Consider the following 24,057-nt stretch of genomic DNA (forward strand, 5'->3'; position numbering starts at 1 on the left):
TGAGGAAGATAGAGATCCGCCACGTGACGCTGGCATCCAAGTTGTCTGGTATCCTGTCCACCTGAGCAGCCCCTGAGGTCTCTCCCAGCCACCCCCTCTCATGGCGGCCATAGAGCCTTTGGGGGGGGAAGGAGCTGTGCTGGGGACTGTCAGAAACAGGAGGACCCACCTGAGGCTCCGCTTCAGTCCTCAGCCTGCCAGCGGGGGGAGTGTAGTGCCCTGGATACCCCATCTTGCTCATGTCCCCACCTAAAAGCCAAGTCAAGGAGCCTGGGTGACTCAATCATTAAGCATCCAATTCTTTTTTTTTTTTTTTTTAATTTTTTTTTTTTTCCAACGTTTATTTATTTTTGGGACAGAGAGAGACAGAGCATGAATGGGGGAGGGGCAGAGAGAGAGGGAGACACAGAATCGGAAACAGGTTCCAGGCTCTGAGCCATCAGCCCAGAGCCCGACGCGGGGCTCGAACTCACGGACCGCGAGATCGTGACCTGGCTGAAGTCGGACGCTTAACCGACTGCGCCACCCAGGCGCCCCGAGCATCCAGTTCTTGATTTGAGCCCAGGCATGATTTCAGGGCAGTGAGATCGAACTCCACGTGGGGCTCAGGGCTGGGCATGAAGCCCACTTAAGATTTTCTCTCTCTCTCTCTCTCTCTCTCTCTCTGCCCATCCCCTGTGTGTGCTCTCTGTCTCTCAAAATACACATTTAAAAACTAAAAATATAAAAAAAATAATAAAAGCCAAAAGCCAATTCAAGTGCCTTTTCCCAAATAAAGCCTCAGACGGCTCTTCCAAACTTCACACAAAAAAAGTATAAAGGCACAAGATAATAAATAACAAAGGAGAAATAAATTGACAAAATTTCGAAAACCATGAGTCCATGCTGTGTAATTCTATGAAAATAAATCTGAAAACCCAGGTAAAACAGTCAGTTTCATACAAAATACATTTATCAAATTTGACCTTCTCTGTCCAGGTATTAGTTTTCCATTGCTGCCATAAAAAGTCACCACAAACTTGTGGCAGAAAACACCACGTATTTATTATTTTATAGTTCTTAAGACAGAAATCCACTATGGGTTTCATTGAACTAAAATCAACATGTCAGCAGGGTGGTTCCTTTTATGGAGGTTCTAGAAAAGAATTTGTTGCTGGCTCATTCACGTGTTGGTAGAAATTATTTTCTCGTGGGTGTATGAACAAGGTCCTTGTTTTCTTACTGGCTGTCAGTTAAAGGCTATTCCTGCTCCTAGAAGCCACCCATATTCTTTGGCTCATGGTCCCTTACTCCATCTTCAAAGTCAGCGATAGTAAAACATTGTATCTCTCTGACCCAGCAAGAAAAAGTTATTTACTTTTAAATTCTCAAAAAATTAGGCAGTTCAGGATAATCTCCTCATCTGGAGGTCCCTACCCTTAATCACATCTGCAAAAATAACCTAGTCATAGGTTCTGGGGGTTAGGGCATGGATATTTTGGGGGCCATTGTTCTCCTATCACAGATTCAAATATGCATTTCTTATATATATAAAAAAATTTCAGATTACATTTCAAAAGAGAAATGGAGAACTGGCCCTCAAAAATAACCATGTGCAGATAGTTTCACAGGGGAGTTCACTCAAACCTTCAAAGTGGAGATAATCCAATGCTATACAAATTTTTCTAAACATAGACGTTTCCAAAAATGCTTTTACAAAAAAAGAAGTATCAATACATAAACCTAATAAAATAGCATAGTAAAGAAAAACAGAAACCAATCTTACCTTGGAATATTGAGGCAAAAAATCTTAAGCAGAATATTAGGAAATAGAATCCAACCGCTCATTTAAAAATTAATATATCATGGGGGTGCCCAGGTGGCTCAGTTGGTTAAGCGTCCAACTTCGGCTCAGGTCATGATCTCACAGCTTGTGAGTGCGAGCCCCGCGTCTGCTCTGTGCTGACAGCTCAGAGCCTGGAGCCTCCTTCATGTTCTGTGTCTCCCTCTCTCTCTCTGCCCCTCCCCCGCTCATGCTGTCTCTGTCTCTCAAAAATAAATAAACGTTAAAAAAATTAATATATCATGACCAGTTTATTACATGAATGCAAGAGTGATTTGATATTAAGACAGTGGCTCAGACAGTTAAGTGCCTGACTCTTGATTTCAGCTCAGGTCATGATCTCACGATTTGTGAGATTGATCTTTGCATTGGGCTCTGCACTGTCAGCGTGGAGCCTGCTTGGGATCCTCTCTCTCCCTCTCTCTGAGCCCCTCCCCCACTCATGCACGTGGGTGCACACTCTCTCTTAAAACAAATAAATGAAACTTAAAAAAAAAAAAAAGAAAGCCATTACTATGATCACCATCTGAAAAGATTTTTTAAAATTACTTGACTACGACATAGACACTGAAAAAAAATGCAACTAAATTCAAAAGTCATTTCTGATAAAATACTTCATAAAATAGAAAGCCATAGATGTTTCTTTAAATTAATAAGGGGCGCCTGGGTGGCGCAGTCGGTTAAGCGTCCGACTTCAGCCAGGTCACGATCTCGCGGTCCGTGAGTTCGAGCCCCGCGTCGGGCTCTGGGCTGATGGCTCAGAGCCTGGAGCCTGTTTCCGATTCTGTGTCTCCCTCTCTCTCTGCCCCTCCCCCGTTCATGCTCTGTCTCTCGCTGTCCCAAAAATAAATAAATGTTGAAAAAAAAATTTAAAAAAAAAAATAATAAAATAAATTAATAAAATAAATTTCCCTCAATCTTAAAGCCAGCATATTATTTATTATGTAGACACTAGAAGCATTTGCACTAAGATCCAGAATAAGGCAAAATGGCTGCTATTCTTTTTAACTATTTAACACAGAATCAGACTTACTAGCTAGTGCAATGAAACAAGAGAAAAGAATTTGAGATAAAAGAATCGGAAAAGAAATAAAATCATCTCTACTTTCACCTGGTATAATACTTTACTTGAATATCTGAATCAATGATAAAATTATTATAAATAAAATAATTCAGTAACTTAGTAAGATACAAGATTATACAAAATTTTGCAGCCATAATATATATAAGTAATAACCAATCAGAAGATATAATGACAGAATAAAGACATCAACAAAAATAAAAATAAACATTTTGCAAATTAACAGTTATGTACAAACCCTATATGGGTGACATGGCAAACACCCTATAAGAAAAAAGGAAATTGAATGAATGGACTCTTCATTAGAATCACTGAACTGAAAACAGGTATCAGGTCTCCTCCTAGTTAATATGAATGTAATGTGATTTTCTAAAAAAATATATAAATGAGATTTTTTTTCTAGAATTAGATAAGTTGGCTCTAAAATCCAGGTATGTATTTAAATGCATTTAAAACTATATGATAAGCCACTTATAAAAAAAAAAAAAAGCCAAGAGGAAACTAATTAGCTCTCCTATGTATCAAAACATGGCATATGAACAAACAGCCAACCAAATACAACAGAAAAGAAAGTTTAAAAATAAACATAACTACATATGGAAATTTAGAATATAATTGAGACAGCATTTCCCACCTGTGAGGACAAGATGAACTCTTTAATAAACAGTGTTGTGACAAATGGATAGTCGTTTGGAAAAAGAAAATATGTAAGAGAAAAAAGATAAACGCCAATCTAGGAGAAAACACACAAAATGTATATCAAAGATAAAGAACTAATCTGGGGTGCCTGGCTGGCTCAGTTCTTGGGGTCATATCTGAGCCCCATATTGGGTGTAGAGGTTACTTAAATAAATAAATAAATAAATAAATACACTAACTAACTAATTTAAAAAAAAAGAAGAAGAAGAAAAAGCTAATCTTCCAAATATACAAAAAACTCTGGGGGCGCCTGGGTGGCTCAGTCGGTTGGGCGTCCGACTTTGGCTCAGGTCATGATCTCGCGGTCCGTGAGTTGGAGCCCCGCGTCGGGCTCTGTGCTGACAGCTCAGAGCCTGGAGCCTGTTTCAGATTCTGTGTCTCCCCCTCTCTCTGTCCCTCCCATGCTCTTACTCTGTCTCTCTATAATAAATAAATGTTAAAAAAATTAAAAAAAAAAAAAAAAAACTCTGGGCAAGGACGAGTCATTTTTTTTTTCTTCCAGCTTTACTGGGGTGTAATGGACAAAATTTTAAATTATTAAAATTGAAATAATTACATTTAAAATGTTTGTTCATATTTTATTAAAATATGTGTATTCATTCTGAAAATGTTTATTGAGAACCTACTTCATGTAAAGTTTACCGCCTGAATTTGGGACGCGGGATAACAATGTGCGTGGACATCTCTGTTCAAAGTAGGAAAATCCCCTTGAAGGCCTTTCCCCCTCAGTAGCATCTCCTTTGGCAGTCAGGAGCAACTGCTCTACTAATTTCTCGCACATGTTTTTCATTTCACGATTTGCCTTCTTGAGGATCGTGGAATGCAGAATAAGCCACGAAAAGGACCATAAATATCCTTTGATATTTTAAGATAAGAAAAATATCCCTATTCATCATGATATTTATTTGAAAACTTGTAAAATGCAGCTCCTCGGGATATTTTTATTAGAATATAAGGTCCTAATTTTAAAAGTAAATTTCAGTACCATCTTTTTTTGCAACCAGTAAAGTAGTCAATTATGTGTTACTTTAACCCTGATTTTAACTTGAAATATCTAATAGGACAGTAATTGCATTCTTCTCAATTCAATATCGGCCTCTATATTTTACGTCACTCACAGCTCTAAGAATTCTGAGCTTGGAGTCCTCCATTATTTCTTACTCAAACATACAGAGTTCAAGTTGCTTAATATCTTATTTAATAATTTTAGTTAAACAATGGTAACGAAATTGTTACAGTTTTCCCTCCTAATGGGTTATTCTTTTTACCATAAAGGGAGTCCAGGAGACAAGGGCAACGTAGGCTTCCCATCTGACAAGAGAACTATACCCACTTTTGTATTATTTACACAACAATGATCAAGGCCCAGGGCATTTCCTGGGGATTAATGGCTGACTGGGAGATTGGCTGAAGGCCATTAACTTGAGGCAGTCATTAATTTTCTTTAGAAAACCTGGTTTAAAGTCATTATTTTGATTATAAGATCAATAACACACACCCCTCATCACCACCACCACAAGGAACTCACTGGAAATAACTTTTTTTCTGGAATTTTTCATAAGTACCTTCAATCTGTAGGTTTGAAGAAAATATTTTTAAAGAAATGCCACTGAAACCAACTTAGTAACATTGACAAGCCTCATCACCTAATCATCAACGTCATGTACATCTGTAATGGTTTCCTGTCTGCCCTGATTTAGGAGTCAAGCTAAAAATAAAGTCTCTCTCTCTCTCTCATTCTCTCTCTCTCTCCCTACCCTTGCTCTCTTCCTCCTTCCCATCCTCCTTTGCTCCCTCCATTCCTCCTCCCCTCTCTCTTTCCCCCTTTCTTTCCTAGCGGCTTTTTTTTCGGCAAGTTTCCACTGAAGGTGTAAATCTGCAAAAGCAGCATGTGGTGGGGCACACAATGTACAAATTATTGGAGAGCAAGTGGAATTATGACTCTACAGTGTTCCTCAGAAATAAATGTGTGTGTGAAAGGACTGTTCCTTCTTAGCAACTTAACTGAAATGGATCTAAGAAAACTGGAATTCACGCCATTAAATAGGCCTAATTTGCCTTGTCACTGCTTGGATGGTCTGAACACTGAGACCAGCAGGAGGAGGACCCTGACCCAAACCCCAGTCCAGGAAGACAAGAGCACCAAAAGGCATTGGAGCCCTGAAAGAAGCAAGAAAACGTATTGTAAAATAAATGCTAAAGAACCTTAGGAACTGCATTTCAGCACAGGAAAGTGTATGATTAGGGCAGCACCACATCAAGCAGGGGGGGAGTTCTCGCCATCGATGCTCTAGCTCAGACCTATTTAGAGATTTAGTTCAGATCATCCCTCTTCTGCCTCTCAAAAGTCCCTACATTCTTTTAGGCTAGGAGAAGAGTACAACTAACTTCCTAAACAGTAAATATGATAGTTAAAGAAATTGCATCAATCCATTTTCCCCATCTTTAAGATAGGGATAATGTGAATTACATTCTCATGTGCTATTCAAGGGCAAGGTATTATTATTTAATGTAGTAAGAATGACTAGTCACCTAGGATGCACTAGAAACAGCACGTGAGGCATGATATGAAATTGGAGCCCCCACCCACCTTCTTTCTCTTGATCTAATTTCCATTCCAGCCACTCCTTACCCTGGAAATAAGCGATACTGTCATATTCTCACCTGTCAATGAGCTTACACCACTTCCTTGTAGATCCATCTCTTGGAGACTATGACATAGCTCTATGTATCGGGTATTTCCTTCCCTCCTTCCCTTATCTCTATTCCTCCCACCCCCACTAACCCTCCACCACCACCACTGTGTATATTCAATGCACAGACAGGGAGAAGTGGTGAGTCAGGAAAAGCAAAAGAAAAAAGGCTTTGAGAGTGAAAGGCAGAAATAATTGGTTGGTGCTGAACTCCTGAGGTTAATGGACATCCATCCTTCCCACAAGTAAGGAAAAACCACAGTAAGTGACTAAGCTGATGAGAAATACAAAAATAAATTTAAAATAATCCCCATTCCTTAGGAGCTTACAATCCATTAACAGAAATAAAAAAAAAAAAAGAATACAAATTGTTGTAGCATGAATTAGTAGGTAATAAGAACTATGTGATAGACCCTAGTCTATGAGTGATTTGTTAGTTTGGTGTTTACTTCTTGTTGGGAGAATCAAGGAGAACTTCATGAAAAAGATGACTAAATAATCAGAGACTGCCTTACAAGCAAAGAGAACAGCTTAAGTTGTCAAGGATAAAAATATGGGGGGATTGTCTGAGAATCATGAACACTTTGACTCGTCTAAAACATGCAGAGTACAAAAACACTGTGAGACATAGCTAGTATAGATTGAGGTCAAATAAATCGTAGAGGTCTCCAAAGGCCAGCTAAGAAATCCTGGGCAAAGAATGAAAGATTTGAATAAGATAATGATGTGAAAAGAGTTGTATGTTAAGATCAATCAAATATCAAGAGATGTTTAGAATGGATTGAGGGGGAAAATTGGATATGGATAAATTACGATGCAATTTAAATAGTTCAAAGCTGAGCTATCTAGACTTGTAAGTCATGTAGCATCAGTAGGAATTGAAAGGAGATTAATAAAAGAGCCAGTGAGTAGATGTAGGCTATTGGCAAGGTCCTATCTTTCATGTTGGGTGGTAGTTCACTTCATTATTGTCATTATTATTATTTTAAAACAGAAGAACAAACAAATAAATAAAGTGTGGGGGGCACCTGGGTGGCTCAGTCAGTTAAGCTCTTGATCTCAGCTCCACTCCGACTCTTGATCTCAGCTCAGGTCTTGATCTAAGGGTTGTGAGTTTAAGCCCCATATTTGGTTCCACCCTGGGCATGGAGCCTACTTTAAAAATATTTTTAGGGGCGCCTGGGTGGCGCAGTCAGTTAAGCGTCCGACTTCAGCCAGGTCACGATCTCGCAGTCCGTGAGTTCGAGCCCCGCGTCAGGCCCTGGGCTGATGGCTCAGAGCCTGGAGCCTGTTTCCGATTCTGTGTCTCCCTCTCTCTCTGCCCCTCCCCCGTTCATGCTCTGTCTCTCTCTGTCCCAAAAATAAATAAACGTTGAAAAAAAATTAAAAAAATATATATATTTTAAAAAAAAAAAATAAAATGTGGCCATGAATGGACCAATGATGAAAGTGTTGTGAACCAAGGATTATAACTAATCTGTGTCCCTAAAACTTAAAAAATAATAACAAAATTTCTTCAGGAGGGAAACGCCCTGAAGAATAATACTGTCCCTTGAGAGAAATGGCTTACTCCACCAGAAATAAAAGGGGGGAGGGGGGAGGACCTCAGGATACAAATAAACCTGGCCCCGAATTCTGGCTCTTCTCTTACAAACTCAATGACAGAGTCACCAGCTTAACTTCTTTAAGTTTATTTGTTCTCACTGGGAAAATAGAAACATTTATACCTACTTTAGAAGATATTGTGAGACTTAGATGATAACAGTGTTTTATTGGCAAATACTAGATGCTCAGTAAAGGGTGATTGATTACATAGGTGTAACAACTATATGTGATTGATTACAGTATAGAGGGAAATGAATAAAACATTATTCCAAGGCTTTGAGCCTAGATAGATGGCTAAAAATAATTATGTTATTCATGGAAATATAAAAGTCAAGAAGTATGAAACAAATTTTAGGAAGATTTTTCCATTTTATCAGTTTTCATCTTATACAACCTATATAAATCCCATACCATCACTAGAACATTCAAATATTTGAAGACATAAAAGCCAAAATATATTAAAATATAATATAATTCATATTTAATGAAATACATAAACCCACATATCCAAGACATGTCATGATCAAATAACTTAAAATCTTTGTGACAGGAAGGTCTTGAAAGTAGCCAGAGAAAAAATATATTACACAAAAAGAAACTAAGATAAAGATGCCATCAGATTTCTCATCAGAAAAAGACAACCCAGAAGATAGTGGAAAAACATCTTTAAAGTTCTGAAAGGGGGGGCGCCTGGGTGGCTCAGTCGGTTAAGCGGCCGACTTCGGCTCAGGTCACGATCTCGCAGTCCGTGAGTTCGAGCCCCACGTCGGGCTCTGAGCTGACAGCTCAGAGCCTGGAGCCTGCTTCGGATTCTGTGTCTCCCTCTCTCTCTGCCCCTCCCCCGTTCATGCTCTGTCTCTCTCTGTCTCAAAAATAAATAAACGTTAAAAAAAATAATAAAAAATAAAAAAATTAAAAAAATAAAGTTTTGAAAGGGAAAAAAAAAACTGTCAACCTCAAATCCTTTATTCAGCAAAACAACAGTAAACTAAACACACTTTTCAAATATACAAAAGCTGAAAGCATTCATCACTAACACAGCTGAAGTTCAAGAATTGATACAGAAAGTCTGCCAGCCACAAGAAAAATGATATCAGATGGAAATCATAAGCTACACAAAGTAACAAAGAGCACCAAAAATGGCAATGACGTGTTTTTTTTAATTACTTTTTTCTTATTAGTTAAGTATCTTTATATTTTAAAGTTTATTTATTTTGAGAGAGAGAGCAAGCACAAGTGGGGGGTGGGCAGAGAGAGAGGGAGAGAGAGAATACCATGTGGACTCCACACTTGAACTTGAAGCCATGAGCCATGAGATCATGATCCAAGCTGAAATCAAAAATATATGACAATAATGACAGAAAGGCTGGGAGAAGAAAATGTGATAAAGATTTTATGTAGTATGTAAAGCAGTATAATATCATCACTAGAAGTTAGAATATGATAAATTTAAAGATGTTTACTACAAACACCAAAGCAACCACTAAAATCACACAACAAAGAGTTCTACCTAATAAATCAACAACAAGAATTAAAGGGAGCAATAAAATATTCAATAAATCCAGAAGAAAACATTTAAAAAAAGATGACAAAGGAGAATAATGAACAGATAGAACAAATAGAAAGCAAATACCAGGATTTGAACTCCACTATATTAATAGTCTCATTAAAATGTTAGCGTTCTAGGGGTGCCTGGGTGGCTCAGTCGGTTGGGCGACCGACTTCGGCTCAGGTCACGATCTCACGGTATGTGAGTTTGAGCCCCGCATCGGGCTCTGTGCTGACTGCTCAGAGCCTGGAGCCTGTTTCGGATTCTGTGTCTCCCTCTCTCTCTGACCCTCCCCCGTTCGTGCTCTGTCTCTCTCTGTCTCAAAAATAAATAAATATTAAAAAAAAAATTTTTAAATGTTAGCGTTCTACACACACGAGTCAGAGACAGTGATTGATTAGATTAAAAAAAAAAAAGAAACAAAATACTCAGATTAGATCAGATTAAAAAAACAAAATACTCAATTCTGTATATTGCCTATCAAAAAAATTAAATATAAATAAAAATTGATTAAAATTAAAAGAATGAAAAAAGATGTACTATGTGAACAGAAATAAAAAGATGGGGGTGCCTGGGTAGCTCAGTCAGTTAAATGATTGGTTCTTGATTTTGACTCAGGTCATGATCCCACGATTCATGAGATCGAGTCCCGCCGTTGGGGTCTGCACTGACAGTACAGAGCTTGTTTGGGATTCTCTGTCTCCTTCTTTCTCTGCCCTTCCCCTGCTCATGATCTCTCACTCTCTCTCAAAAATAAATAAACATTTAAAAAAGAAATCAAAAGATGGGACACCTATATTATATAGGATAAAGTAGATATCAAAGCATGGAACAAAGACATACATTATTTAGATAGAAAGGTCACTTCATAATGAGGACATAATAACAAAACATCAAAACACATGAAACAAAAACTGATACATCTGCAATAAAAAAAGGACAAATTCACAATTCTATTCAGAGATTTCAACAATCTCAATAATTGATACAATCATTAAACAGAAAATGAGTAAGGATATAGAAGAGTTAAAGAACCCTACCAAACAATTTGACCTCAACTGGTACTTTTAGAACAACCCATTCAATACTACAGTAGAATACACATTTCCTTCAAGTGCACATGAAACATTTTCCAAGGTATATATTTTAGATCACAAAACATGTCTCCATGATCCAAATCATACAAAGTATTTACTCTGGGCGCAATACAAATAGATAAGAAATCAATTATCTGGAAAATTCTCAATTATATTGAAACCAAGCAACATGCTTTTAAACAAACCATGGGTCAAAAAAAAAGGAAATTAATAATTATGCTGGATCAAAAACACAACATTTTAAAATTTGTGAGATGCAGCTAAAGCAATATTTAGAAGTAAATTTATAACACCAAACACCTATCTTAGAACAGAGAAGACCTCAGATCGATGACTCAACTTCTATGTTAAGAAACTAGAGGGCCACCTGACTGGCTCCATTGGTAGAGCATAAGATTCTTGATCTCGGGGTTGTGAATTTGATTCCCATGTTGGTTATAGAAATTACTTAAAATAAAATCTTAAAAAAAAAAAGTAGAAACAAAAAGACAAATACATACCAAAGTAGAAGAGAGGAAATAAGGAAATAATTTTAAAAATCAAACTAGAAATCAATGGAATAAAATATAGAAAATCAAAGAAAAGATTAATAAAAATAAAAGCTGCTTCTTTAAAAAGATAAATAAAATTGATAAATTGCTAGCTGGACTAATGAGAAGAAGGAAAGAGAGAATACACAAGTTACCAATATCAGGAATGATAGAGATGACATCACTATATATCCTACAGATATTAAAGAAAAATAAGGAAATATTAAGAACATTATGCCAACATTTGACAATTCAGATAAAATGGACATATTTCTTTAAAGATACAAACTACCAAATTTACTCGAGAATAAATAGATAGCCTAAATAGCTTATTAAATAAATCGAATTTATAATTAAAGACTTCTCACAAACAAATAAACAAAAGCTTCAGGCTCAGATGGTTTCACTGAAGAATTCAATCAAGCACTTAAGAAAAAAAATGTATCCAGTCTACACAAACTCTTCCACAAAATTGAACAGGAGGCAAAGCTTTCCAATTCATTGCATGAGGTCAGAAGTTCTCTGGTATGAAACCCAGCAAGACATTATAACAGAGGAGACCTATAAACCAATATCCTACATGCACATAGATGCAAAAGTTCTAAATAAAATTTTCGCAAATCAAATCCAATAATACATAAAGTAGCATAAGATGCTTCAAGGAAAGCAAGGTTTGGTTTAACATTCAAAAATCAATAAATGTAATTCACCACATTAACAGACTAAAAAATAAAAATCATATTGCCATCTCAACAAATTCATAAAGAGCAGTTGAGAAATATTAAATAAGCATATCTGCTGAAAACTCTTAGCAAAGAAGAACTCAAAGGGAATTTCCTCAACTTGAAAACTTACAGCTTTCCAGAAAACTTACAGCTAATATCATACTTAATGGAGAAAGACTGAAAGCTTTCTCCCTATCACATGGAAAAAGGCAGTGATGCCCCCCCTTACCATAATCTATTCAGCACTGTACTGGAAGTTTAAGTCAGTTCAATAAGGCAAATAAAAGAAATAAAAGGTCTCCAAACTGGAAAAGAAAAAGCTGCATCTATTTGCAGAAAAATGATTATTTACATAGAAAATCCTTCAGGAATTTCAAAAACAAAACAACAACTAGAGCCAATAAGTGAATTTAACAAGGTTTCAGAATACAATATTTTATTTGTACACACTAACAATGAATAATGAAAAATTGAAATTTTAAAAACAATACAGTTAACAAAATACAAAAAAGAACTTTGGTCAATGCCTCATTAAAATCTGTGGAATGCGGGCGCCTGGGTGGCGCAGTCGGTTAAGCGTCCGACTTCAGCCAGGTCACGATCTCGCGGTCCGTGAGTTCGAGCCCCGCGTCGGGCTCTGGGCGGATGGCTCAGAGCCTGGAGCCTGTTTCCGATTCTGTGTCTCCCTCTCTCTCTGCCCCTCCCCCGTTCATGCTCTGTCTCTCTCTGTCCCAAAAATAAATAAACGTTGAAAAAAAAAAAAATTTTAAAATCTGTGGAATGCATCAAAAGCAGTTATAAGAAGGAAACTCATAGCAATGCAGGTCTATCTCAACAGACAAGAAAAGAATAATTAAATCTGGCAATAAATATATGCCTACAAATTTATAATTATTTTAAATATACATGGACGAAATTCTCCAATCAAAGACATGGAGTGGTTATATGGGGAAAAAAGAACAAAAGACTCACCTCCTTTGTAAAGACACACACAGACTGAAAGTGAAGGGATGAGAAAAGATATTTCAGGCAAACCAAAAGAAAGTGGGGTAGCTATACTTATATTAAATCAACTAGACTTTAAAACAAAGATGGTAATAAAGGACAAAGATGAGCATTACATAAGGATAAAGGGGTCAATACAGCAAGAACATATAACATTTATAAATATTTATGCACCCAACATAGAGGCAAATAAATATATAAAGCAAATATTCACATACCTAAAGAGAGAAATCCACACCAATACAATAATAGTAGAAGACCTTAATACCCTACTTACATAAGTGGATAGACTATACAGACAATAAATCAATAAGGAAACATCAGCCTTAAATGATACATTAGACCAGATGAACTTAATACATACAGAACATTTCACCCAAAAGCAGAATACACATTCTTCTCAAGTGCACATGGATCATACTCCAGGATAGATCATATGTTAAGCCACAAAACAAATCCCAACAAATTTAAGATTAAAATCTATCAAGCACTAGGATGCCTGGGTGGCTCAGTCAGTTAAGCTTCCGACTTCGGCTCAGGTCATGATCTCACAGTCCGTGAGTTCGAGCCCCACATCAGGGTCTGTGCTGACAGCTCAGAGCCTGAACCCTGCTTCAGATTCTGTGTCACCCTCTTTCTCTGCCCCTCTCCTGCTTATGCTCTGTCTCTCCCTCTCTCTCTCTCTCATTAAAAAAAAAATGTTTACTTAAAAAAAAAAATTTTTTTAATAAAATCTGTCAGCACCTTTTCAGACCATAACAAATGAAACTGGAAACACAAAAAGAAAACTGGAAAAATCACAAATATGTGGAGATCAAATAATATGCCACTGAACAACAAATGGGTCAATTAAGAAATCAAAGGAGAATCAATAAGTACCTTGAGACAAATGAAAATACAACATACCAAAATCTATGGGATACAGCAAAAAACAGGTCTAAGAGAGAAGTTCTTAATGATACAGGCCCACTTCAACAAACAAGAAAAATCTCAAATAATCTAACTTTGCAGCTAAAGAAACTGGAAAAAAAGGAACAAATGAAGCCCATAGGTAACAGAAAAAGGAAACAATAAAGATCAGAGTGGAAATAAATGAAATGCATACTAAAAAGACAATAGAAAAGATTAATGAAACTAACATGATATTTGAAAAGATAAACAAAATGGATAAGTCTTCACCTAGTCCCACTAAGAAAAAAGGAAAGAGGGGTCAAATTAAATAAAATTAAAAATGAAAGAGGGGAAGATACAACAAATACCAAAGAAATACAAAAAATCATAAGTGACTACCATGGACAATTATATGCCAACAAATTGGAAAACCTGAAAGAAATGGATAAATTCCTAGAAACAGAAAATATTCTAAGACTGAATCATAAAGAAATAGAAAATCAGAATATACTGATTTCTAGCAAGGGAATTGAATCAATAATCAAAAACCTCCCAAAAAACAAAAGTCCAGGATCAGTCAGCTTCACTGATTCATTCTACAGAACAATTAAAGAAGATTTAATCCCTACTCTTTTCAAATTCTTCTAAAGTATTGAAGAGGAGTGCAAATAATCCAATTAAAAAATGGACAGAGCATCTGAATAGACATTTTCCATGAAGACATACAAATGGCCAACTCCTAATAAGATGCTCAATATCACTATTCATCAGGAAAATGCAAAGCAAAACCACAATGAGATATCACTTCACACCTGTTACAATGACTATTATCAAAAAGACAAGAAACAACTGTTGGCAAGGATGAAGAGAAACAGGAACTCTCATGCACTGTTGGTGGGAATGCAAATTGGTACAGTCACTATGGAAAACAGCCTGAACTTTCTTCAAAACAAAACTAAAAATATAACTACCATATGACCCACCAATTCTACTTTTGGGTATTTATCCAAAGAAAACAAAACATTAATTCAAAAACATATATATGCATTCTTGTGTTCATTGCAGCATTATTTACAAGAGTCAAGAAATAGAAACAACAAAAGGGATGAATGGATAAAGAATATGTGGAATGTATATATACCATGGAGTACTACTCAGCCATAAAAGGGATGAGTGGATAAATATGTGGGATATACACATACTACTCAGCCATAAAAAAAATAATAATATCTTGCCATTTGCAACAACATGGATGGACCTTGAGAGTCATACGCCAAGTGAAATCAGTCAGACACAGAAAGACAAATGCCATATGACTTCAGTTATATGTGGAATCTAAAAAAAAATAAAACAAAATCCATAAATGTAGAAAATAAACTGGTGGTTATCAGAGAGGAGAGGGGTCATGAGGTGGGCAAATAGGAGAAGCTCAAGAGGTACAAACTTCAGGTCATAAAATAAGTCATGGGTATTGTACATATAGTATGTTTGACTATATTTAACAATATTGTATTGCATATAATGTATATGATGATGTGGAAATCAGACCCACTGTGGTGGTCATTTCACAGTGTATACAAATACTGAATCATTATACTGAATATCTGAAACTAATACAATATTATATGTCAGTTATACCTCAATTCAAAAAATGAAAAGGGGCACCTGGGTGGCTCATTTGGTTAAGCATCTGACTCTTGATTTCAGCTCAGGACATGATCTTGCAGTTCATGGGTTCAAGCCCTGCATCAGGATCTGCACTGACAGTGCCCAGCCTGCTTGGGATCTCCATCTCCCTCTCTCTGCCCCTCCCCTGCTTGTTCTCTATCTCTCTCTCTCTCTCAAGATAAATAAGCATTAAAAAAACTTTTTAAGAAGAAAAATCTCAAATAAGCAATCTAAGATAAACCTAAGATTATACATCAAGAGAGTAAGGGAAAAAAAGAACAAAGAAAGCTGAAAGATAGCAGAAGGAAGAAAATAATAAAGATTAGAGCAAAAATAAATGAAATAGAGGCTAGAAAAACAATAGAAAATAACAACAAAGCTAGGAGTTGGCTTTGTGAAAAGATTAAATTGACAAAACTTTAGCTATACTAAGAAAAAAAGATGAATCATATAAGTAAAATTATAAATGAAAGAGGGACATTACAACTGATACCACAAAAATACAATGGATCATAAGAGACTACTATGAACAATTATTTACCAGTAATTTGGACAACCTAGAAGAAATGGATAAATTACTACAGACATACAACTTACCAACATTGAATCGTGAAGAAATAGAAAATCTGAACAGACCTAAAACAAGTAAGGAGATTGAACTGGTAATAGAGAATTTCCCAACAAATAAAAGACCAGGACAAGATGGTGTCACTGGAGAATTCTACCAAATATTAAAGAAGAATTAATAACAATCTTTTTCAAACTCTTCCAAAAAACTGAAGAGGAAGAAATGCTTCCAAACGCATTTTATGAGGCCAACATTATCCTGATACCAAAACCAGGCAAGGACACTATAAGAAAAGAGAATTATGGACCAAAAGCCCTGATGAACGTAGATGCAAAATATTAGCAAACAGAATTCAGCATATTAAGAGGATCATACACCGTAAGCAAGTGGGATTTATCCTTGAGATGCAGGAATATTTCAAATGCGTAAATCAGTGAAAGTGATACATCACATTAACAAAATGAAGGATAAAAATCATAGGATCATCTCAATAGATGCAGAAAAAGCATTTGACAAAATTCAACCCCCTTTCATGATAAAAAGTGTCAACAAATTAGGTATAGATGGGATGTACATCAAAATAGTAAAGGCTATTCATAATAGCATTATAGTGAAAAGTTAAAAGCCCATTTTCTAAGATCAGAAAAAATACAAGGATGCCCACTCCCATAACTTCCATTCAACATAGTACTACAAGTCCTAAATACAGCAATTAGACAAGAAAAAGAAATGAACGGCATCCAAAATGAAAAAGAAGAAGTAAAATGATATCTCTTCAGGTGATGTGATCTTCTATATAGGAAACCCAAAAGACCACCAAAAAACTGTTAGAGCTAATAAACAAATCTAGTAAAGTTTCAGGATACAAAATCAACATGCAGAAATCAGTTATGTTTCTGTACACTAAAAATGAATTATCTGAAAGAGAAATTAAGAAGCAATTCCATTTATAGAAGCATAGAAACAGTACATACTTAAGAATACATTTGACCAAGGTGGTGAAAAATCTGTTCACTGAAAATGTTTATAAGACATTGATAAAAAGAAATTGAAGAACACAAACACATGGAAAATATCCCATGCTTGTGAACTGGATGAATTAATTTTATTAAAATTGTTCATACTATCCAAAGCCATCTATAGAGTCACTGCAATCGTTATCAAAATTCTAATGTCACATTTCTCAGAAATTAAAAAAAAAAGACTATTCTAAAATTTGTATGGAACCACAAAAGACCACAAATAGCCAAAACAATCTTAAAAAAGAACAAGCTGGAGGTATCACATTTCCTGATTTCAAACTATATTACAAAGTTATGGTAATCAAAACAGCATGGTACTGGCATAAAACCACATACATAAACCAATGGTACAGAATAGAGAGCCCAAACATACAGCTACACATAGACAGTCAACTAATCTTTGACAAGGGCACCAAGAACACAAAATGGGGAAAGAATAGTCTCATCAATAAAAGGTGTTGAGAAAACTGGATATCCCACATGCAAAAGAATAAAACTGGACCTTTATTTTATACAACTCGCAAAAATTACAAAATGGATTCAAGATTTAGATGTAAGATCTAAGACTGTAAAATTCCTAGAAGAAAGCACAGAGAAAAGGTTCCTTGACATTGGTCTTGGCAACAAAAGCTAAAATAAGCAGGTAGAACTACATCAAACTAAAAACCTTTATAGCAAAGAAAACAATCAATAAATTTAAAAGGCAGGCTACAGGATGGGAAAAAAATGTTTATTTACAAACCCTATATCTGAGGTAAATATCCAATATATATAAGAAACTCATAAAACTCAAGAGCAAAAAAAAAAAAAAATCCAATTAAAAATAATCAAAGATCTGAATAGATATTCTCCCAAAGAAGACATATAAATGGCGAAAGGTACATGAAAAAGACAGCCTACATCACTAATCATCAGGGAAATGAAAATCAAAATGTCAATAAGATATCATCTCACATTGCTAAAAAACTCTTACCAAAAAGACAAGAGATAAGATGTTGGCAAGCAGGCAGAAAAGGGAACCCTTGTACACTGTTGCTGGAAATGTAAATTCCCCTTATGGAAAACACTACAGAGATTCCTCAAAAAAATTTAAAAAATAGAATTACCATATGATCCCACTCTCGAAAATATACCCAAAGGAAATAGAAGCACTATATTGAAGAGACATATGCACACCCATGTTCACTGCAACATTATTCACAGTAGCCAAAATATGGAAATAACCTAAGTGCCCATCAGTAGATGAATAAACAAAATGTAGTGTATATGTATATATATAATGGAATATTATTCAGCCATAAAAGTGAGTTCTTGCCATTTGAGACAACGTGGATAAACTTGGAGGGCATTATGCTAAATGAAATAAACCAGACAGAGAAAGACAAAGACTGCATGGTACCACTGACATATGGAATCTTTTTCAAAAAAGGAAAGCTGTAGAAACAGGGTGGTGATTGCCAGGGGCTGTGGTGAGGGAAAAGTGGGAACTGTAGGCCAAAGGACACAAACTTCTAATTGTAAAATGAATAAGTTTGGAGAATATAATGTACAGCATGGTGATTATAGTTAATAATATGGTACAGTATACTTAAAATTTGCTGAGAGAAGATCTTATGGGATTTCACCACAAAAGAAAGAAAGAAAGAAAGAAAGAAAGAAAGAAAGAAAGAAAGAAAGAAAGAAAGAAAGAAAGAAAGAGAAAGAAAGAAAAGGGAGAGTTAATCACGTGAGACAATGTATATGTTAATTATCTTGATGTTGGTAATCATTTCACAATGTATATGTATATCATATCATCACATTATAAACTTTAAATACATATGACTTCATCTGTGAATAATTTCTGAGTTAAGCTGGACAAAAAACAAATAAAAGCACCTTGTAAAATAAGATACATATATTTGTGTGTGTGTGTGTGTGTGTGTGTGTGTGTGTATGTGTAAACTATTTCTAAGGAATGCTCAAGAAAACGCTCAAGAAAACAGGTAACAATTTCATCCAGCAAAGAAAAAATGGCTGGCTCTGTGACAAACAGAAAAGAGACTTCCCTTATTACCTGGATTTAAAATCATTCAAGAAATTAAAAAACAGACTTGGCACTCAATTACTAGACTGGAGTACAGGGCCAAGTTAACAAGATAAAATTAACTTTTTATAAGGTTTTCCTCTTGACACCAGAAAAAGTAAGCAACTAAAAAATAGGAAATATGTGACAAGCACCCCAATAAAAAAAGACATGAAGCTTTGGGCTGTCCGTTTAATATTTATAAACAGAATCATGCAGATGCCAAGAAAAAGACTCATGTTCAGTTGAACTCAATATTTATTAATAATCTACTGGGTTGGGGCGCCTGGGTGGCTCATCAGTTAAGCGTCCAACCTTAGCTCAGGTCATGATCTCACGGTTCACGAGTTCGAACCCAGCATCTGTCTCCCTCTCTCTCTCTCTGTCCCTACCTCGCATGTGTGCATGTCCTCCCTCTCTCACAAAAATAAGTAAATAGACATTTAAAAAAAGATTTTACTGTATAATAAGAGCACAAAAATGAAAAAGAGATCTATCCTGTTCTGAAGAAGATACATACTGGAAAATATAGGTATATTAACGTATAATTATATAGAACATACTAAAAGCAAAGGCAGAAACATACAGAGTCTGAGGGAAGCGGAGAAGACAACACAGAAAACATCCAGAAGTTCAGGGAAGATCTCCCAGAGGCAATCTCTCTCAAGACCTTAAGCTGCATTGCTAGCAGTGCGATGTGTTAAATAGGGAATGTGAAACCTTACCTCTCTTCATGCTCACTACAGCGTACCTCCAATACCAATACCGTGGTCCGTCTTTAGTTCCCCGGAGAGATGGGAGAAGCAGGACAGGACGACAAGGAGACTCGGAATTTTTCCGTACATGAAATGATTAAAGGAATTAGGGCCTGGAAAGAAAATAAAATCTCAGGAATTAAATCCTTCTACTTTTCTCGAGCGCCATCACCGAGGAGAAAGAATAGCATGTGTTTCTTCGAGGAACTGGTACCAATAGGCAGATGCTACAGGAAAGTATCTAAACCAGTTCCATTTAAAAACCATATACTTTACCCATCGGAAGACCATGGATGGCTTGTGTTGCCACTGAAAATGGAGGTCAAATGCTCCTCAGAAAGGCTGTGAGGTGATCCCTCAGGTAGTAACTAAGGTTAAGCCCAGTCTTAGGAGATTCGAGACTTCTTAGGAGATTCTAGACTTCTTAGGAGATTCCTCCACTGAAAAGGGAGGTCAAATACTACTCAGAAAGGCTGCGGGGTGATTCCTCAGATAATTCCTAAGGCTAAGCCCAGTCGCAGGAGATTCTAGAAATCTCATAATAGTCTTGCATAGATTTACAAAAAAACCACCTCATTTTCATTGTGCTTTATGGTTCAAAAACACTTTTGCACACATTATTCCACATGAATTTCACAGTTACCTCATGACAAAGCCCAGGCCAGGGTTATCATCCCCTTTTCACAGAGGGGAAGTTCAGAGAGAATCCAATAGCTAACATGGAGTGGTGTCTGATCCCTAACCCAGGTCTCCTGATTCCAAGCCAGTCATTTTTTTCATTTTAATTTATTCATTTACTTAAGTAACCTCTACACCTAGTGTGGGGCTTGAACTCACAACCCCAGATCAAAAGTTGCATGCTCTTCTGACAGAGCCAGCCAGGAGCCCCAAAGCCATTTTTAAGTGTGTCAATAATTCTCTATATTCTCCTGCTACATGTCAATCCAGCAAAGTTGTCATCCAAATGAGAAAAATGACATAAATGAAATGACTTCTGCATAAGTTAAATTGACTCAGTTTAAAGCACTGTTCTTCATTCATACATTAGACCTTTCTTAATTTTTGGTGTTAAAAGGTACTCTCAATTATTAAATGATAAAAGTATTTGTTTCATGTCCATAACTGACTAAATCAAATTTTGACCATCAATATACGTTCCCCAAAAAACTTTCTGGAGATTTTGCTGGTCCGTGCAATCCCAAATCTGGAAAGCATCAAAGAAGAGATATGAATAAGATAGAATTTATGGGACTGGCTACAGCAATTGGGGAAGTATAAGCGAAGAAAATACAGTAGATGGCTGTTTTAGCCCTGGAGAAGTGCAGACTATTCCAGAAGCTATCAAAGAAAATTTGGAATACAATTCCACATACACATCCCCACCCCACCCAGCTGCTCTTGGAATCAATTACCTGAAGCCATAATGTATATGAAATCTGCACCAACAGAAACTTCCTGGGTGAATTTCCAAAGTGGCCTGAAATAACCCTGAACTAGGATCTAGAAGTTTAAAAAGCAAAGAAAACTGTGTGAGAATAAAGCACAGGGCAGATATAACATTCAAAACGAGTTGCTATTTATGCACAAAACATTGTGTCTGACTGGATATCCATGCACCCTAAAGACGTTTAAGGCACGTAAAAACTAACCAAGCTTGGGGCTCCTGGGTGGCTCAGTCGGATGAGCGTCCGACTTCGGCTCAGGTCATGATCTCGCGCTCTGTGAATTGGAGCCCCGCGTCTGTGAGTTCGAGCCCTGTGCTGACAACTGGGAGCCTGGAGCCTGCCTCAGATTTCGTGTCTCCCTCTCTCTCTCTGCCCCTCCCCCGCTCATGCTCTGTCTCTCTGTGTCAAAATAAATAAACATTAAAAAAAAAAAGTAATTAAGCCAAAGTGAGCCATCATGTGCTATCATACCCACGTGTGGATTTCATAAAGCTGAAATCACCTACAATTCAACTTTTACCCAGTTTTAATTTGCTTGAGGTATAATCTGGCAGTGTGTGAAACCAATTGATTGCTCTATTTTCTTTCTAATTTTAAACCACAAATCCTTGGAGAAACGCCGCATTTATTTCCCCCACTTTACCTACAAAACAAACAGCCAGAGCACAACTTATTTTAACAATGTGGATCATGGAATGATTAAGTCAATCACCGCAATGAGAGGGGATCACCAGGACTGATGAAATAATTAGCTTTGGAGTGCCCCTCCCCACATAGGGGCGCTGGGAGACTGAACTGCAGGCGTCGTTAAGCCTCAAGGCGCTGGCTGCAGGGAATCCAGAGCCTTACCTCTGCACTCCATTCACAAAGCTGAACGGATGGTAATTAATTCGTGATTAGTTCATTTCAGCTAATATATGAGCCTAAGCTTTTGCTGAGTGATGTAATATTTCAGAAGTGGAACTGTGCGACGGAATTTATTGGACTTCCTGAAATCACCAATGTAATTGTTTTTGCTGTTCACATATTAGGCGCAGTCTCAAGGGGGAAAGCTGATTCTTCTCATATAATACTCTTTTCCCCCCCGAAGTTTGAAAGTCTGTCATCTTTCTCAATATATTCACTTCGTTAAATAGTTTACAGCTTGCAAGAGGGTCACAAAGTCTGAGTAACAAAATGACTGTCCTGACAGATTTAAACAATAAAACCACCAGATTGTTACATAAATGTTTTTCTCAGAGGCTGTTTCTGAAACACATACTAAATGCAAATATTGAAACACCTGCATGCCAAGCCCAATTCTTTTAACAGATGTTAATCCCTGTGCATTTAACCAATGGATTTAGATCACACAAATGTAACTTGCCCCCTTCAGACTATCTTGGAAAGCTACCAATTACTTTATTTCAAATTGACAAAGAAGCTATTACTCCCTACATTATAATTTCTATTTTATACTTTATAATGGGAGTATCTGAAGGCAAGCAAAAAAATATGGTAAGCCAAGTTGAAACTCAGACAAAGCCTCTAAAGTACATCACAGGCAATTATGTAAGTTGTGTATTTTAGCATGGAAGTTTTACAAAGATCCATAAGGTTACAAAATTTAAAAATTTTTCTGCATGGCTCTGGAGATTGAAATTCTCAATTAATGCCTCACTAATCAGGACAACCCACCGAAGAGCAGTCATCTTTTTTCCTTCCATTCTCGAGATCTGGTGGGTACCTTAGCTGATAGCTAAAGCCTTCCTTAGGTTATTTCCTGCTTGGGGATGTCTCTAAGAGATCTTATTTTTAGGGCAGTTTTAGGTTCACAGCAAAACTGAACAGAAGGTGCAGAGATCTCCCATCTACCCTCTGCCCCCACACACGCATAGCCTCCCCCATTATGAACATCCCCCACCACAGTGCTGCATTTGTTACAACTGATGAACCCACACTGACACATCATAATCACCCAGAGTTTACATTAGGATTCACACCCAAAGGATCCATAGTTTACATTAGGATTCATTCGTGGTGTTTTACATTCTATAGGTTTGAAAAGATGTGTGACTACATGTATCCACTAAAATTTACCATACAAGGGCCTCAGGTGGCTCAGTCAGTTAAGCATCCAGCTTCAGCTCAGGTCATAATCTCACGGTTTGTGAGTTCAAGCCACGCATCGGGCTCTCTGCTGTCGTGACAGAGCCCACTTTGGATCCTCTGTCCCCCTCTCTTCTTTTCCCCTCTCCAACTCACGCAGGTGTGCACAGGAGCATTTGCACTTTCTCTCTCTCCCTCTCTCTCTCAAAAGTAAACATTAAAAAATTTTTCCATACGGAATATTTCATTGCCCTAAAGATCCTCTGTGTTCTACCTACTCATCCCTCCCCTAATCCTAGCTTTTTAAATTCTTCCAGGGGCGCCTGGGTGGCGCAGTCGGTTAAGCGTCCGACTTCAGCCAGGTCACAATCTCGCGGTCCGTGAGTTCGAGCCCCGCGTCGGGCTCTGGGCTGATGGCTCAGAGCCTGGAGCCTGTTTCCGATTCTGTGTCTCCCTCTCTCTCTGCCCCTCCCCCGTTCATGCTCTGTCTCTCTCTGTCCCAAAAATAAATAAACGTTGAAAAAAAAAATTTTTAAATTCTTCTTTAATCACCTCCCCAGTTTTCCAGCCTGGAATCATTGTTATGAGTCAGTCGTTCAGTAATAATGAAAATTATCACTCCAGGGCCCAAATGTATATGGCAGACCCCCCACTGGGTGCTTGACATACATGATCTCATTTAATTCTCAAAGATGCCAATAAGTAGGTTTTATTTTCCACAGTTAAAATAACTCATCAGACACGTGTAA

Source organism: Puma concolor, chromosome B1 (assembly GCF_028749965.1).
Source record: "Puma concolor isolate L17-30 chromosome B1, mPumCon1.1.hap2, whole genome shotgun sequence".
Lineage (NCBI taxonomy): Eukaryota > Metazoa > Chordata > Mammalia > Carnivora > Felidae > Puma > Puma concolor.